The following is a 14,000-nucleotide window of genomic DNA, read 5'->3' as shown; positions in this document are numbered from 1 at the left end:
ACAATTTCTAGGGTTTTGTTGTTTTTTTTTTCTAATTTCACTCTAAAATATATGAATCTGCAATGGATAAATGACTATGTTTGCATAACCTTATTATTAAATCCTATCACAGAATATTCTTAAAGGCCTCAGGCTAGAAAATGATGGTTTTAACAGGAAATGTCTGTCTAAAAAGACATGTGATCACTGAGAATCATGAAGAGACTCTCCTGGGTTGTCTTTTTCATGAGAAAAAAAAAAAAGGAAACTTAAATATTTTAATTAGCTTTTTTCTTTTTTTTCCCCCAGCTTTACTGAGATATAAAGAACATATAACTTTGTATAAGTTTAGGGTATACAACATGATGGTTTGATACACGAATATATAGTGAAATGATTACCACAAGAAGGTTAGTTAACACATCCAGCTCCTCACATAGTCACTTTTCTGTGGCGAGAACTTTTAATATCTACTCTCTTAGCAACCTTCAAGTATTCAATACACTATTGTTAAGCACAGTCACCATGCTGTACATTAGATGGTCAGAACTTATTCATCTTATAACTGTAAGTTTGTGCCCTTTGACCACTTTCACCCAATACAAGAGAATTAAAAGTTGCCTAAAAATTATAATAGAATAATAAAACTAATGGTATCACTGGTTATAACAGCATATATTTAATAATTAACATTATACTTAATAATGTTATAATTAATATAATCGATATAATTAATGCCATGAATTAATGTTAACAAATATTAATACTAATATGTTATGTAGAGAATATATATTATTACAGTATAATACCTTCTCATACGTGATTGCTATCACTATTATAAATAACCTGTTGAACTTGATACTGTGAAGAGTTGGGGTGATATGAGGAAAAAAAACTAAAGAAAGGAGAGGAACCTGAAAACTTACTTCCTATTTCCCAATTTTATCGCCTACGTTATAGTCATATACCTTCTTGAGAGAATATCAAAGAGAATAACAAAGATCAGTTTCAAGAAATGCCTCCTTTATCTACTTGCAATTAAAAAAAACATTATTTTGGGAAAAACAATTCTCAATTGCTTTTTTATTTAAATTACAATTTGGGAATCAGGAACTCGATTTTAACAAATGATAAAGTACAATTGTACAACTAACTCAACTAATTAACAACAGTGGTTTGTCTCAGGGGCTGGAAGTTGTGATATAGAGAGAGGAAAAAAAAAAAAGGTCCGCAATAGCAGCATTTCAGAGGAAAATTCCCTTTTTAGAAACAAGTTACCTGAATTAATGAGCTTAGCTGACTCGCTGACTAAATCATATCCTTTCCTCCCTGGAAACTCCTCAGACAGAAAATCCTTCAAAGGTTTCTGCTTATCCTCTGAAGTGCAGAGCAAGTCCCATTTTATTAAAAGTCTCTCCACCTTTAATGAAGGAGATTAGTTTCACTTTCACTTTTTTCCATCCAAGAATCTTTACCACAGAGAAAAGATAACTGACAGAGAACAGGTGGTATACAAATCCTTCTAAAGCAGTGACTACTGCAAACAGGGCAAATGAGCAATATAAATATGCAAATGTGATCATTCATGTCCTTATTATCCATAAATGCGAAACAATTAAGTGTGAAATGCTTTGGGGAATAATTGAGGTGAAATGGCTTATATGTGCTGTGCGACAGTGAAATGCATTTTGGTTCTCAGTTGCCCACTTCGTTGTCATCCTTGAGGGTTTCACAGAAAGCTCTCCAGGCCTGTGGGACTCATGAATGTTAATTAACCCCGAGCAAAGACGACACCTACGAATGTAGAAAATGCATTTAAGATGCAGCTCCCCTCTCAAGCCTATATGCTCTAAACTTAGAATTAAGGCAAGGGTCATAAAACTAAAATGCCTACAAACACCAGGGGATCATCTGAAGAGGCAAGGCTGTTTTCAGTTCTGGCTACTGATGCCAGGTCGTCAAGTGGGAACGTGGGTCCAGGCCTTTGGATCTCTCTTTTCAGGTAACATATCTGGGAGGGTTTGGAGCCTGGTGGTCCGTGTTCAGGTCCCAGCTGGGCTGTTAGCTGTTGTGATCCTACTGAATCTCTCTGTGCCTTAATTTCTTCATTTGTGAAATTTAGATAATAATATCAGTAGTATTTCAGAGGACTTTTTAGAAGATTAAATATTAGAACAGCATCTGGCACAGAGAGAATGTAATTACTGTAAGCCATTAGTATCATTTAAGACAAGTCAGAAATCCAATTTTGCATTTGGGAGTCTTCTAACTCTTAAATGCTAGCGACTTGTTTTTCTTTTAAAATTATTGGATCTGCTGTAAATCAACCCCATCCAAAGTGAAAATCTGGACCAAGGCCCTCAGTTTGTGACTTCTGCATGAAACTTATTTGAGCCCGTTGAAAAGCTCTTATGAATTTCTGCTGGTTTTAAGGCTTCATGGCCATTATTAGGAATTATTTATTTGCTTGTATATTCTCTTTCCATTTGCAAAAGAACTTATACTTTTGATAGCTTACATTAAAAGCCACAGTCTCAACTATCCTGGTTGTCAGTAAAGCAAAAAATACACAGGTCATTTTAATAGCATGAAAATGTAGAAGGAGGAGAATAAGTGTCCTAGACAACTAAAGCTTGGAAACCTTATTGACACTGAAGAGAAAATGAACCCTGAGCTTCATGACAGCCAACACAAAAAGGGAAGCATCATGAGTTTGTAGTGATCACATGATCCAACAGAAGGAGATAGCATATCATGCTGTCAAAAGAGATTTCTTTCAACTCTGAACTCTAAAATTTCTTAAAAGGGTCTTTGTAAAAGGAACAGTGGGCAATTTAGCAAAGAGTGACTTAAGTAGCAGTTGTATTGAAAAAGTAGAGAATTTCTGTATGTAGCAGCTCCTTAAGCCAGCCCTCTGGGCATGCTTATTCATAGCCATGTAAAACTATTTCCAAGAGGCAGAAAGAGAGGATAACCTGCCCAGATATATCTGGACCACACAGAAATGAAGCTTAGAAAATCTTGAGGTAAAAGTTGTTAATATGATCCCTATTTTTTAGCTTTCCCAAGTATCAACAATTTTAGTGTGGGTCCATATGGAAATGTTATAGCAATATAGACATTTATGTGTTGACTAAAAGAAGATCCACAAGCCAGGGATTTGTATGGATTGGGGGGAGGGGTAAGCAAGTAGGAGTGGAGAATCGCACAGAAGGGCCAGGAATTCTCAAACTGTAACTGTGGGCCCATTCAAGTCCTTGAAGGATTCTGGAATAGAGCTCCAGAATTCTGCAGCAAAAACAGCAGGCAAATAACCTCAGCCTAGGAGATTTTTGAGAGCAGTTACCAATTTTCTACTTCTATTATAGAAGAACTTTAGAAGAACTTTAATCTAACTCCTATAGAGTGGCTGGTGTGGAACAGGCCTGCATCCTGACAGGTCAGCAAGGTTTAAAAAAGCAGCAAAATAGACTCTGAAAATGAGTTCTAGTAAACGCACCTTTATTGTCTTATCTCCCTCCCGAGAATATAAGCTACGTGATGGCAGAGATCATCATCTGTTTAGTATTTTCTGGGCATGCAACGATGCCTGGTACAAAATCTGCTCTTAATAAATACTGGTTGAGTGTATGATCAGAGATGTTTGTTAGTGTACATTCAGAAACACACATGCATAATTTTTTTTAATGACGATATTCACTTTGGCAGATTTTCTACTTCATAGCTTCTGCTGGATACAACTGAGAAACAGGATCATGTGCAACTGAAAATAGGCTGCTTTATACACAGAGCGTTCTTTAGAAAATGTTTTACCATCCTAGAATGATCATTGTAGTATCTTCTCTGAGATTTACTTTCTTATACTAATACGTACATAAAGTATTTGACTAGATTAACAAATTTGAAATGTCTATATATCCTTAAAAGAAGTAAGACTTTTTCAATTCATTCATCCATTCTTTCACCAGTCACTTATCACATACTTTTGGTGATCATTAAGTCTGCACCAGGCATGGTGCAAGGTATTGGAAAGAAAATTGTGAGTCCACAAACCCCTGGGCTCAAGGGGGATACGTCATGATGGAAAATACTTATATTGGGCTTTCGGTACACTAGAGGCTGTTCTAGGCTTTTTGTTTATATTATCATTTATTCCTTACAACCACTCTGTAAATTAGGTTACTATTATTATCTATATTTTGTGAGGAAATAGAAGGACACAGAGAATAGTCTTCCTTTACACCAAGGAAGTCTGGCTCCACAGCCCATGCTGCCAACCACGGTCACAGTTCACTTCATCTTGCCCGATAAGGAATGCCTAGCATAGTGCCAGGCACACTGTGTGTATCTGAACATGGCATATTGAATCAAACCTCTTATGGTCTAAAGGAGGAAAGCTTGTTTGGAAAGCATCAAACACATCTGAAGAAAAGAGTTTACTCCTCAAAGCCCATCAGTTATTTGGCTCCCTCACAACAGAGAGCACAGAACATTTTTAAGAAGTTCAACTATTCCAGTGGTTGGTATGTATTTGACTTTCCTAATCGGTATGTAAATTTCTAAAGTTTTCCATATGAATTAAGTGGCTGTGGAAAGTTTTTCTGTTAATTTCAGACAGTGACAATGCTCATTATTACTATTGCAATGAGTTGTACTATCATCTGAAAAATCAAAGGCTCTATGCACAACCTCTTGTGGCTTTAATCATTTTCTATGGGCTCTTGGTTTGACCAAATCAATTTAATACATGACAGCTAGAGGATTTATGACAAAGGACAAAATATAATTATGCTCATTAGTTGCACATATACAATTTAAATTTATGTCTAAATTTTCCATAGAGAAAATCTTTGGAAGATATCACTGTATTTACTAAAGAAAATAATTACAGTTCACCCTTGAACAACATAGTTCTGAACTGTACAGGTCCATTTACATGAGGATTTTTTTCAACAAATAAAACACAGCACTGTAAATGTAATTTCTCTTCCTTGTAGTATCCTTAATAATGTTTTCTTTTCTCTAGCTTACTTTATTGTAAGAAGACGGTATGTAATACATATAACATAGAAAATATGTGTTAATCAACTATTTATGTTATAGATAAGGCTTCTAGTCAATAGTAGGCTATTTAGTAGTTAAGCTTTGGGAGTGGGAGGACTTAAAAATTTTATACAGGTTTTCAACTGCATGTGGGGTTGGTGCTCAGCCCTATAGTATGGAAGGGTTTTAACCGTATTTATTCTGTGCAGCTGAAAGAATACTGTATTTTTATTTTTCTCGGCATGCTTTCTGCAATCTACACTTGCCTGTGAAATATGGATTAAATGGGGATTATGCAATCTAAGTGACTCAAGCATAATCATAGTCTAAGATCCTCTCATTTCTCTATTACAATATAGTCTTTAAAATCACTGAAAAATCCACTGCTTTCTCCAATGTACATTGCTTAAATAGGCTAAAATATTAAAAGAGGGAGAATGACAATAGACCAGAACAAGGAACCATTTAATGGAAATTGACTAAAGGTCCTAGTAAGGCATTGCTTAGATGAAGACTCATAAAGCTGATATTAATTAATGATCTTTCAGGATCTAAGAGTAATAATTCACACAGGAATGGTTCTCAGATGAGACAGTGGGGTCATGAAAGGAAATATATCCTTCACTAGAAATAGGGAGGAGCCGAGGAATCTCTTCCCTTTTCCTACTGCTTTTAGGTGCATGATTTGCATGCTAAAAATCCTCACCAACGAGGACAGTTCAACTAGGAGAGATGCGCCAGACGTGCACTTGCGCTGGCTCCTGGGCCTTGTCAGTCCTGCTGGGCTGCTTTGTGTAACTTGGCATGGTGATGTGTTCAGACAGGATGGATCAAAGCGCCCAAGAGCCAACTGTGAGAATTCAAAGGCAAAAGGCTTCAGATGATCTGGAATGTATCTTGGTGTAAAGCTTCCCGGTGTTTTAATTTCTTGTAACATTTTACCTTTTGGGGCTTTGCAGAATTTAACTATGGTTGAAGTTAAGTGCTCAGCTGGGTGCCTGCTTCTATCATTTTTCCTAATGAATGCACTATGAGCAATTGGATTATCTTACTTGGATTTTCTTACCTATTTGTCTAAGCTGTTCAAATCTTTTCACTGGAACAAATTCACTGAGCTTCTTCCTGCTTCTGTGGGGGAATGTGAGATACAAGGATGCCCTTAACTGCTAGATAAATCTAGCTACTTAAGTGAAAAACCACAGCTGGATGGCTGCTCTAAGCAATATTATGAAAGTGGGTTAAGACAAGAAATATAGGGCCTTATTAAAATTTCAAGGTCGATTGAGACAGGCAGGATATAATGAATGGTATTGGAGTTCGGCCAGGTCAATGGTGTTAAAACTCACTCAAAGACATAGATAAATTTGAGGCCCAGGACTTTGTTTAACCTCCCATCCAAAAAATGATTCTTCTTTGCCAAAACTTTTGACGATATTCCAGAATATTTGTCTAATAGGTGACTTAAAAGCAATGCTGCTTTCAATTTAATCACCTTGGGCTCTGCAGAACCCAGGTGTTAAGAAGAAAATCAGTCAATTCTTATCTTTATTTCCCTCTTTTCCTGTTTATTAAATCATTGAAACAAAATAACATACTAAAACATTTAAAACACAAAATGAAATGGTCACATACGGAAGAATATTAAAGAAACAAATGTCTTCATCATGGAAAAGTACACAAGAATGAAATCTTAATTCTATTGTTGAATTGGGGATGCATAGTTACGAAAAAGTTTTATAGTCATCACCTAGGTACCATCTTTGTGTTAAAATTATGTTAGCTTTAATAAGAAGAGACACACAAATTTCACTATTGGTCAAAATTCACCCAGAAAACAGGATTAGATATACATCTCCCACCTTATGAAACTTACACTAACCTTTAGCCCCAGATCTCATTGTTAGTATTCTTTTTTTAAGTTTATTTTTACTTATTTTTGAGAGAGAGATAGAGAGAAAGCAGGGGAGAGGCAGAAAGAGGGGGCAGAGAGAGAATCCCAAGCAGGCTCTACACCACCAGCACAGAGCCCAATGCGGTGCTCAAACTCACAAACCATGAGATCATGACCTGAGCCAAAACCAAGAGTCGGACGCTTAACCAACTGAGCTACCTAAGTGCCCCCATTGTTAGTATTCTTAGCTTACAATAAAATATTCTATGAATATGGAAAAAAAACCCATCCCACTATTCTTTCAATGCACTTACTAAATGGGACTTAAAAAGTCATTTTTAAGGATCTTCTAACTATCGTCTTCAATGATACTTAGAAACTAGAATTTCATTATGAATATTTACAATTGCCTTGATGCTACTTACTTCTAGGACACTGATCTTCAGTTTGTTTTTATATACATTCTTAGAGTTGGAAAGAATCAAAGAGGTCATCTAGTCCTTTCTATCACAGTCAATGGAAGACCTCATCTTTCCTACTCATGAAAAAAAATTCAATCACGTGCAACCTTGCTTCCTTACAAGGATGCCTGTCCATTTGTAGATAGCTTTAGTTATTTGAAAGCCATTCCTTTTATTGAACTGAACTTTGTGTCTGTTATGACCTACACAGGTTTTAGTTGCCTTCTTCAGAAGAAGGTAGCTAATAAATTTATTGAGCTATGAATGGATGAAGCATACACTTTTCTGCCTGTGTGTTATACTTCAATAAATTATTTACATGAACCAAATAAGGGAGGTGAAATCACCATAACTGAATTATCATGGTTTTTCAATAGAAGGTAAACCACAATTTTGAGAGAGATGCTTTTAAAGAAAACCCACTGAGGAAAGAAAAGAACAGAGATAGCTTTTAACAGTTGAGTATCTGTGACACTTTTAATAAATGTTTCATTCAGACCTTCCTTTTTGGAGCCAGACTACCATCAGAGAAGTTAAAAACAAGTCTTAAACTTACATAGGTGCATCTCCAATGCATCAAAAGTGAGTTTAGTTCCTCTTTTCTCAAGAAGTTGTGACAGAGTTTTGGATTGGGGAATCCTTCATATAAAATTTTAGTGAATTTATTAAGAGCCATCATAAATGAGAGAAAGAGAGAGATGTGAGGAAGAATGAGCAAGAGAGAGAAAGACAGATTAAGAATGGAGAAAGACGACAGTAAAACAGGCTAATCTCTATCTACAAAATAGCTATATAATAACTACCTGGAAAAGTTCAAATAATAAAGCTATCTTGATCTACACTGTGAATCCAATTTAAACAAAAATTTACTTCTTTGTAGAGAGCAGACTATTTTGCTTGGTTAGATTTTTAAACTCTTAAACAGTTGGCTAGCACCTACACCATTGTGTGATACTGGGAAAGTACTAGAAGTTTCATATGTGCCAAAAAGGGCCTATCCACACACAGCCTTATCATATCGTTCCCCCACCCACACACACACGCTATGAGAAATAAACCAGGGAAGTCAAAATGGAAAAAAAGAATCCAAAAACATTGTTCTATGTGAACAAAGCCTTGCGCTCCTCCCTTGAGAAGCCAACTCAACCAGAGTAGCTATATGATAGCATCTAACCAGTAAAGTTACTTTTGTCATAAACCAATGAACTAAAAATACTCATTTCACCCAATGATAATGCCAAGGGAAACAGTAGGCACAGAGATAGAGCAACCTAGCCTTAAGCTATGAAGTGCTTATAATCACATTTCCAATAACTCATACAGAATTGGCATGATCCATTAAAAAAAGAGATCATGAAATCATAAAAAAATAATTTAAATTTTAAAAGATTTAATTTTTATTTTTTTTATTTTATTTTTGATTTTATTTTATTTTTGAGAGAGAGAGACAGAGAGACAGAGCACACGCACATGAGTGGGAGAGGAGCAGAGGGAGAGGGAGACAGGATCCGAAGCAGGCTCCATACCCAGTGCAGAACCCCAAGTGGGGCTTGATCTCACAACCTTGAGATCATGACCTGAGATGAAATCAAGACTCAGACGCTTAACTGACTGGGCCACCCAGGTGCCCCAAGACTTCATTTTTAATAAAAGTATTTCTCACTAAAGTACAAACTCTTATAACACATTTGAGTTTTTCTTTTTTTTAATTTTTTTTAACGTTTATTTATTTTTGAGACAGAGAGAGACAGAGCATGAACAGGGGAGGGGCAGAGAGAGAGGGAGACACAGAATCTGAAACAGGATCCAGGCTCTGAGCAGTCAGCACAGAGCCCGACGTGGGGCTTGAACTCCCGGACCGCGAGATCATGACCTGAGCTGAAGTCAGACACTTAACCGACCGAGCCACCCGGGCGCCCCGACACTTGAGTTTTTCTTTGCAAATCTTTAAATTCCTGATACGAAGAAAGTTGGAACTGTGAAACTTAACGATGTTAGATGCTCCTAAAATTGAAGATCAATCAGAAATCTACAGAACACATTTTTCAAATTATGATATATCGACTTGCATGGAAAACTTAATTGATCAAAATTGGCATAGACCATAATTGGGGCAAGAATTCTGAACCTCAACTAATTATATTTGGTTAAGGAGAATGAAGGAATCCTCCTAGGATTCCTTAATGTTTTTAGCTGCTGAGAACAAAACTTTAACTGATAGGTGGACTGATGAGCAATACTTGCTGCTGGGAGTCCTGCGATTTGACTGAAGCTTCCACTGAATGGTGTTAGCTTTTATATTTGACAGACATTTGTTGGGCCTCCTATTATGGGTTAGGCACTGGACTAGGTCCTGGAGCTATATAATCAGCAAGACATTCAAAGCCTCTTTCATGGTGGACAATTCCAGTCAGGGCTGGGAGGGGAGAGCTAAAAAATAAACAGAAGTGTATGTGTGTGTGTATGTGTGTGTGTGTGTGTGTGTGTGTGTGTGTGTCTTTGTGCGTGTGTGTGCGCGCATGTACGTGCGCACGCACATGCACACACATGCATGTGTGCATTAATCATGTAGTAATTAATAATAAGAAGAAGTTAATGAAGGTAAGGAAATAGAGTATGTATATGTATATGGTGGGGTCTAGAGTCAGGGCATCTTATTTACTGAAATCCAAAAAGACCTCTCTGGAGAAGTGGTATTTGAACTAATATCTAAAAGAGTAAATGAGGGGTGCCTGGGTGGCTCAGTCGGTTGAGCGTCCGACTTTGGCTCAGGTCGTGATCTCGAGGTTTGTGAGTTCAAGCCCCGCGTCGGGCTCTGTGCTGACAGTGCAGAGCCTGGAGCCTGTTCCCGATTCTGTGTCTCCCTCTCTCTCTGACCCTCCCCCCATTCATGCTCTGTCTCTGTCTCAAAAATAAATAAACGTTAAAAAAAAATAAAAATAAAAGAGTAAATGAAACACCATTATGGTGTCCTGGAATCTTCGAAGAAGAGAGGCAAAACCTAGAAACAGAATGGCAGTGAGTAGGAAGAAAAGGAGACAGATGTAAAATAAAGAAATTAGACCCAGAAGATGGAAGAGAACACTGGTAAAATGGTACCGAGAGGTCAAGTAACATGAGGACTGAAAGCTAAGCTTTGAATTGGCACAATGGGAATTATTGACAAGAAAGTTTTCACTGAAGCTATGGGAGCAGCTTGACATTAGAGGGTTAGGGAGAGTAAGAAAGTAGAGTACGTATAGACATCTCTCTGGAAGAGGTTGGCCTAGAGAAGTGGGGTGACACCTGGAGATGCATTCTAGAGACCATTTTTATTTCAGATGGGAGACAGCCAAGTTGATGAGAGTGATTTAGAATACAGTGGAAATCAATGATGCAAGATACAGAAGAAATGATTGGTAAATGAAATTCCTTGAGTCACTGAGGACCCAATGCATGAGTGGAGGGCCTTGGGTGAGAGTGTAATATGGAAGGTAGTCCAAACATGGGCAGGTGCTGGGATGTGGTGAGTAATGAAAAACAGGTAAATTGGCAGGTGTCAGAGTGTCAGTCTGCCTTGAACATTCAGGATCCTGGCAAATTCTTGCTGGCTGTGCCAAGAATGCAAGACCTGACCATTCTTTACCTGAGCCAACATTCGGGATTTTTTCTTTTCCACCAAGCAACTTTGAGGTGACATCTCTCTCTGGGACCAAAAGTAGACTGACTTACTGCTTGCTATGAAAACAGCTCTTAGGCTATGGATAATGACCTAGGCATCTGGTCTGCCACTTGGAAGACAACAGACTACAGATTAAAGATCCTTCTTTTTTTTTTTTAAATGTTTATTTAATTTGAGAGAGAGAGCGAGCACACAAGCAAGGGAGGGGCTGAGAGAGAGAGAGAAAGAAAGAATCCCAAGCAGGCTCCACGCTGTCGGCACAGAGCCCAACACAGGGTTCCATCTCACGAACTGTGAGATCATGACCTGAGTTATAATCAAGAAGTCAGGAGCTTAACTGACTGAGCTACCCAGGCGCCCCTAAAGATATCCCTCTTTAGGGCCTTGAACTATGGAAGCAAATTTCAACTGTCAATCGGACAGTCTGGTTCAATCACACAGATGACTATAGTAAGAGCCCATTGTCTAATGAGACTGACTAGAATCAAGCTGCTCATCAAATCTAAACCACCCAGATCACTGCTATTACCACCATCACTGCTGGATTCCATTCTCATACTGGACAAAACAATACATTCACCATCATGGGCGATAGCAAAAAACTGTATGTTTGTGATCTAGAAGCCACCAATGCCTGTGACTCCTGCCAAAATTGGTCTTTCAGTGAAGGGGGCCACATTCCATGGAGCATTTCCTCTGCCTTCTATTTTTCTAGAAAATTGAGTACATTGGACCTCTGAGAGTCTCTTTCAATCTCTCTTTTTTTTAATATGAAATTTATTGTCAAATTGGTTTCCATACAACACCCAGTGCTCCTCCCAACAGGTGCCCTCCTCAATGCCCATCACCCACCCCGCCTCCCTCCCACCCCTCATCAACCCTCATTTTGTTGTCAGCTTTTAAGAGTCTCCTATGGTTTGGCTCTCTCCCTCTCTAACGTTTTTTTCCCTCTCATTCCCCCATGGTCTTCTGTTAAGTTTCTTAGTTTCCACATAAGAGTGAAAACATATGGTATCTGTCTTTCTCTGTATGACTTATTTCACTTAGCATAACACTCTCTAGTTCCATCCACGTTGCTACAAAGGGCCATATTTCATTCTTTCTCATTGCCAAGTAGTACTCCATTGTGTATATAAACCACAATTTCTTTAACCATTCATCACTTGATGGACATTTAGGCTCTTTCCATAATTTGACTATTGTTGAAAGTGCTGCTATAAACATTGGGGTACAAGTGCCCCTATCCATCAGCACTCCTGTATCCCTTGGGTAAATGTCTAGCAGTGCTATTGCTGGGTCATAGGGTATGCAAACTGGTGCAGCCACTCTGGAAAACAGTGTGGAGGTTCCTCAAAAAATTAGAAATAGATCTATCCTATGAGAGTCTCTCTCTTAAGCACATGCATGACTAACATTGGTATTTTGCCACTATAGACATATTTTAAGGTTATATTGTTGCTGTTCCAGTGTGATCAGCTGACTCTTATTTTCAGTTTTCCAGGCTATCTACAACCAGACAAGAGTGTGTTGTTTTTCTCATAAAGGCCAACCAACAATTGGCAGATATCCAAGAAATTCAACAGCTATTCCATATCTGCTTATCATTCATTCTCTGGTAAGACTTCTGGCACCACTGAGATGTGAGGCAGACTTTTGGAAAATCAAGCCCAGAAGATTTTTTACTATATCTCCTTTACCTCTTCCTGGTCCACATACTTTATTGAGGCAGGCCACAAAACATAGCCATCACCAGAAAAGAATTATCTCGTGTAGGCCACCTCCTAGGCAATGATCAGAATGAAAAGGGTGAAAGGTCATATAGATTACTTTGAAAATTCATGATTCTGCCCCTACCATTAATAACCAGGCCACCTTGGTTTGTATATACTCTGAGTGGCAGCTCACCTAAAGGGGAGACTAAGGAATTGAGACTTTGATTCAGCTACCTGGATTCTTTTATTGAACTAACATGGTCCTAGATCATAAAGAGAATGTCCACTTGGTTGAAAATACTGGCCACCAATTTTTACAGTGGTCCACTTGGACCAATTTGAAAAATATAATGTACCACTGCAAATTTTTTAAATGACCTTTTCTTTTTTTTAATTTTTTTTTAATTTTTTTTAACGTTTATTTATTTTTGAGACAGAGAGAGACACAGCATGAACGGGGGAGGGGCAGAGAGAGAGGGAGACACAGAATCGGAAGCAGGCTCCAGGCTCTGAGCTGTCAGCACAGAGCCCGACGCATAGCTCGAACTCAGACTGTGAGATCATGACCTGAGCCGAAGTCGGACGCTCAACCGACTGAGCCATCCAGGCGCCCCTAAATGACCTTTTCATATTTATACTTGACTCCTTTCACTGAAAGGTACTGTTCAAGCAGATATTTGGAGAAAAGGTAATGATATAGCTAGAGGATGGAACACATCAGTTACATAGCCATGGAAGGGAGAACAACAATCAGAACTTGAGGGCAGGACACTTTAGACTCTAGGTGGTTCAGGGGAAGGTGGAAATTTATACTCTCCTTGTCCCTTAGACCCAGCACTGCCGACTGGAAAACAATAACATGGTCTAACTGAATCCAGCAGCATCTGTAGTTGACAATTTATTTCACTACTGGATTTGTCTACATGCTATAAAAACTCTGTAGTCCTGGAGATCCTAAACTACTCTGCCATGCCTGACACCACCGATGGCATTCCTAAACCTGTCCCCTTCTCAACCTTGGATGTATACAAACAGATGGACACGTATAATATTGTATCAATCCTAATAATGCAAATTTATATGCTCCTCCTGATAACCAAAAAGCTTTGAGTTGTCATACATAGTAACCAAGGCTGCAACTACTCAGTGACACTGCCCAATGTACCACATTAACCAAACCAACATAACCATGATCTAAATCAAGTTTAGCAACAATTTCCAAACTGGAGTGAAGTGTGTTCATCTGTATTATA

General features: G+C 38.2%; 1 protein-coding gene across 4 annotated transcripts in view; it reads right to left on the bottom strand.

Moving 5' to 3' along the window:
• Positions 1-14,000, bottom strand: part of CRB1 (crumbs cell polarity complex component 1) — a 208,654-nt gene that overhangs the window by 89,377 nt on the left and 105,277 nt on the right. The window lies entirely within an intron of this gene.

The sequence above is a fragment of the Neofelis nebulosa genome, chromosome 15, assembly GCF_028018385.1.
Source record: "Neofelis nebulosa isolate mNeoNeb1 chromosome 15, mNeoNeb1.pri, whole genome shotgun sequence".
NCBI lineage: Eukaryota > Metazoa > Chordata > Mammalia > Carnivora > Felidae > Neofelis > Neofelis nebulosa.
Note: the sequence above shows the minus strand (reverse complement) of the source record. Positions and strands in the feature narration are given on the sequence as shown.